The sequence below is a fragment of the Marmota monax genome, unplaced genomic scaffold, assembly GCF_021218885.2.
Source record: "Marmota monax isolate L192 unplaced genomic scaffold, Marmota_monax_Labrador192_F-V1.1 WCK01_AAM20220418_F8-fsc00066, whole genome shotgun sequence".
NCBI classification, from domain to species: domain Eukaryota; kingdom Metazoa; phylum Chordata; class Mammalia; order Rodentia; family Sciuridae; genus Marmota; species Marmota monax.
In genome coordinates this window covers 3,055,759-3,061,053 of record NW_026692805.1, presented here as the reverse complement: position 1 = coordinate 3,061,053, position 5,295 = coordinate 3,055,759, and positions in this window count along the sequence as shown.

Genomic DNA, 5,295 nt, shown 5'->3' with positions numbered 1-5,295 from the left:
TGCTCACTAATAGCAATTGACACTTATGATCTCACTTAAGCCTCACCACCCTCCAATAAGGCATCCTGTTACTTCCTTCATCAAAGATGGGGGAAATTGAGGCTCACAGAAGTTAACTAAAGATATTTTCACAGCTGAAAAGAGGCCATGCTGTTCTGGGAGCTCAGCTCTGTGTAGTTCAAACTGTGAGCACAAATGTCCCAAAAAACTCATGTTGGGACATGAGTTTGTTAAGTCACTTACTCATGAGAGGAAAAGCTATCCTGTTCCTAAAATATGATTGGGAACAAGGTCACTTAGCATCTAGTTCTGGCTCGCCCCAACACACTCAGCCATGTGGGTGTGAGAATATTAATGTTATTTTTTCTTACTGCTATATCCTTGGTACTTTTTAAGTCCTTTGCAGGGATTTTCACATTTATATGTACAAAGGTCCTGTGAGGTGGGTATTAGTACTAGCCTTATTTGACAGATCGTGACAGTGAAGTGTAGACATATTAAATGACTTCCCCAGGCCTTTACTCATTGGAAGAGATTTTGCTGGATGATTCTCAAATGTCATTTAGCTCTTTTGAATATCTTGACTTGCCATTTACTTTGTTATATGGGATTTTTTATTCTCTTGAATTGATAACATATCTTTTCATATTGTTTATGTAGAGGGACACAGAAGCCATGGTGTCTCACTCACTTGACCCATCATCTGAAATAGGTGGATCCAGATAACATTAACTAATGCTGAGAAACAGGTAATGGAGAACGTGAACACCAAGGAGCTTAAAGGTGACCAAAAGTTTCAAGTTCATCTCTAACATTTCTTTCTTGGATTTTTAATTGAAGCTGCTAAAAAATATTGCAAATTGACAAGATTGAGTTTGATTTTTTTTCCCCTTTCTTGCCAAAGGGAGAAAGAATACATGCATCATAAGTGAAATGGCAGGAGAAGATAAGCCGGTAGAGGAAAAGAACACAGAACAAGAACAAGGATGTGATTTTGAAAAAAGTTTCTTATGATTACATTTATATGTCTCTTTAAGTCTCTTTTTCTTTTCCCCACCCCTTTTATTTCTTTTCTTTGGGGGTGGGCATTGATATAGAAAAATAAATATTAAATGAAATAAGAATATATCAAATTAAATTGAGAATGTCAAGAGAGTTAAGCCATCAGGGGGTGGGGTGGGGTAGGCCTGGTGTGCACGGAATTCTCGGATCTGCAGACTTTGAGCAGAGACTGTGGCCACTGCCCTCAGTGTGCTCTGCTCATTCCTGGGCAGTGCTAGTTGGTGAAAACTTCAATGTGCCAAACTTCCCTATTTCATTATTTCTTTGATGAGTTTTCATTTTCTCTACATCTGAAAACACTTGACTTGTTGGAAGAAAAAAAAAAGAGGGGAAAAAAGACTGAAGTTTTATCTTTTGTACATATGCAAAATGGCTTTAATAATCAGTTTTCAACCCTCTCCACAAAACAGTCCATGTGCATTGAGATGGTTTTCAGTTTCATGCACCAATTCGTTAATGTGCTTCACTTTTTGTCTTACATGAGCATTTGTTAAACTACGTGGGATTTTTTGGATTCCAGGATTACTCTGTGTTTTCTTTAAATTAAGGATGTCTTATTTTATTGATTTTTTAAAATTGATTTCCTTCGTAGAAGGATCGAAGATTTCCTTGGAATATTTTAGCAGATTTCTAACTTCCTAGTGATTGTTTTTTAACAGAAACTGGAAAAGAAAAGCAGAAAATTACATTTTTATTAATTATAAAGATATGCTTAGAACAATGAAAGAGGACAGAGAATTTTAAATGGAAATCAAATAATGGGATGATGGGCCGTAAAGCAATGACTAAAAAAATCAATGAGGATAGAATCTGTGTTCATCATTGACTCCATTAAAAATGATGAATTTGATGCAAGTTTATAACAGCTCAATTCACAATAGTCAAGTTATGGAACCACCCTGGTTGTCCATGAAAGATGAATGGATAAATGAAATGTGGCATTCACGTGTGTGTGTGTGTGTGTGTGTGTGTAAAACACAGTGGATTTTATTCAGTTATGAAGAAGAATGAAATTATGCCATTTTCAGGAAAATGGATGGAACTGAAGAATATGTTAAGCAAAATAAGGCAGACCCAGAAAGTCAAGGGTCATATGTTTTCTCTCGTATGTGGAAACTATAGAGAAAAAAGAAAAAGGGATCTCATGAAACTAGAAGATAGATCAAGAGAATAGAGGAAGGGGACAAGGGGGACAGAAGAGCAGAAAGAAAGGAGGAGTACTGGGGAATGAAATTGACCAAGTTAGGTTATGTGCATCATGTCAAATATATTAGAATAAATCCCACTATTATGTACAATTAAAATGCACTATTTTTTTTTACTTATAGAGATAAAAATAAAATGAAATAAAATCACAAAGAAATAAGTAAAAACAGTAGATTTTAGTTGTACTAAGGTGACCATATGAGTATGATTATTTTTTTCTCAAGTACCAGCTCCTGTAGTTGCCATCTGGTTGACTGGGGCTAGAATTATGTGCCAGGTATGCCAAAGGGTTGCCAATGCAATGAAAACAGCCTGCATGTCATCCTCATAGGGATAATGATCCCATAGTTGTGATTGGTGAATCTGAGGCATAGTAGCTTGTTAATAAAAAAGTAATGTTAGCCACCTTGGTAGCACCCTCCTGTAATCCCAGCAACTTGGGAGCCTGAGGCAGGAGGATTGCAAGTTCAAAGCCAGCCTCAGAAATTTACTGAGTCCCTAATCAACTTAGTGAGACCCTGTCTAAAAAAAAAAAATACTGGGGATGTGGCTCAAGTGTTGAGTGCCCCTGGGCTTAATACCTGTTACCAAAACAAACAAACAAACAAACAAACAAACAAAAACAAAAGAATGTTGTATACACTATCCCATAAGTATCCAACTATCCCCTGGAATATAGCTTCCTTAAAGAAAATCTGACTTTTTAAACACCACTCACTATATAAGCCTTGGGTATAATGAATTAACTTAGAATGGTTTATTTAGTTCAAGATGGTTCTGAATATTCCAATACAAGACCAGCCAGCCCCATGCTTTGGGCTTCTGACAAGAAGGGCACACCACGTTGGTGGTAGGTATAGGTACAAAGTGCTCACTTTGTGATCCAGGAAGCAAAAAGGGAGAGGAAGGGGCCAAAGTCCCACAATCCCCTTTGAAGGCATGACCCCCCAGTGAACTTGAAGCAGGACAGAAGAGGCTGGACACCTGAGGAATTTTCAGGAAGCAGGTTTATTGACTGCAGGGTTCAGAGGGGGCTCTTGCCTAAGAATTCTTCCTCTGAACCACGAGTATAGAAATTCTTTGAACTTTATACTCAGTAGGGGGGAGGGGGCTAGGAGGTTCATATGACAAGTGAGCTTCATTTCTTCTTCTAGACAGAGGTTTCACAAGTTTTTTCTGCAAACCTGGCATTAATAAACAAAGAGGAAGCTACAAACCACAATGCCTTCTGCAGATTTTTGCTGGTAGCCGATGTCCTGTGCAAAAAACAATCTCTGATAAGAAGAGAAACTTACATGCCACAAACATGGTGGGGGTTTCCTGCTTCATTATGGTAATGGTCTTCTGGGTGGGGGTCTCTGGCCTGCTTCAAACTAACAACCTCCCACAAGGCCTTACCTCCTACGTTCACAGTTCCTTCCAATAGCACCTCTGGGGACCAAGACTTTGGCATATGGACCTCTGAGGGGCACCACCTATATTCAAACCACAGCACTTGGGATATTGTTTTATGTCTCTCTGGAATGACTCACTCATCTTATCCCTGGAAACAATAATTTCTCTACAGCCACAGGCCCTTGGGAGGTGGGTGGGTCACCCACACAACCAATACCTGCCTGAGTCCACTACTGCCACTCTCTCAGGCCCAGGGTAGGGCAGAGAAGTTAGTCTTTCCTTTATATAAGAAGAAGCAGATACTTCATTCCCTATAACACTGATGAACAAGGAGTCAACCATTGACAAAATTTATTGAAAACTGGGGGGCTAGCTTAAGAGAAATACTACCGAGAAGATGTTAGGATTGCTTTTGGGGTCCAGGTCTGTCTTTGCTTCTGTGGGTCAGTGGCCTCCTATGCCCACCACTGAGCATATATCATGGATGCTGTGGGCACCATTCTCCAGGACTCCAGCACTTATTCCCCTAGCTGCTGGAGGCTGGCTGTCCAGAGACCTTGGCTCCCTAGGTTTTGCCTTAGGGGGTGGTTCTCAGGCTTCCTTGTGTCTCACAATTATCTGGAGGCACGTTCAACCACAGGGTTGCTCTTCGACCACATCCTCAGTGTATGTGATTCAGCAGGTCTAGGTGAGGCTCGAGATTTTGTATTTCTAACACTTTCCCAAGTGGTGCTCTAGTTCAGGTACTGAAGACCAATCTAGACAGAGGAGAGCTGCCCTGTCCAGAGTTCTGCCCTTCCCTGGGGAAGCCCTCATCCACTGATCATGGGGCAGATCAATAGGGCCAGGCCTTTTTCTGCAATTTGGAACAAGTCTTCTGGGATCCAGGTCTGTCTTTGGGCGGCTCCTTCCTGCGTCACTCCTGATTTGCTTCCTTGAGACAGTGGCTATACCACTAGGAATGTCTTCCCCTGGTCCTAGGAGTGTCTAGGATCCACTGACGTCTTCGTTGTGATGATTAAAAAATCTTCTCTACTTCTGTCTGTACCCAATCCTCCTCGCTTTACACCCTCACGGTGTCAAAAGACTCCTCATCCGCAGATCTCATTTCAGAGTTGTTGTGGGGGGTGAGAGGGAGATTAACCTGCTGTAGCAAGTCTCCTATTAGGAGCCAGGCCCAGGAAAGGGGATGATTTTCCTCCCACCCATCCGTGTAGTTCTGCCATTCAGGCCATCACTTTCTGGGCCTGGGTTGGTGGCTTCTCAGGGAACAGTTTCTCTCTGGCCTTCAAAAGGAAATTTCTCAAAAATACAACTCCAACCCAGTTCCACCCTTCCTCGGATGTTGAGTTTTAACTCACAGGAACAGGAAGGGATCAGCAAGCTGTTCTTCCAAGGGAGGGTGGCAGGATGAGGAAGGTCCCTGCAGGCCTTGACTGACTCAAGTCCTTTGTCATGCCTCTTAGGAACCATTAATTGAAACTCTGTAAGGATAAGGGAGATAGGACTTTGGGGATAAAGAAAAAGAAAGCTATACTGAGTCTCAAGGGAAGTGCCCTGAACCATTGGCATGCGGAACATACCCAAGAACCTCTGAAAAACAAAACAAGCACCTTGTGAGCACCCAGCATG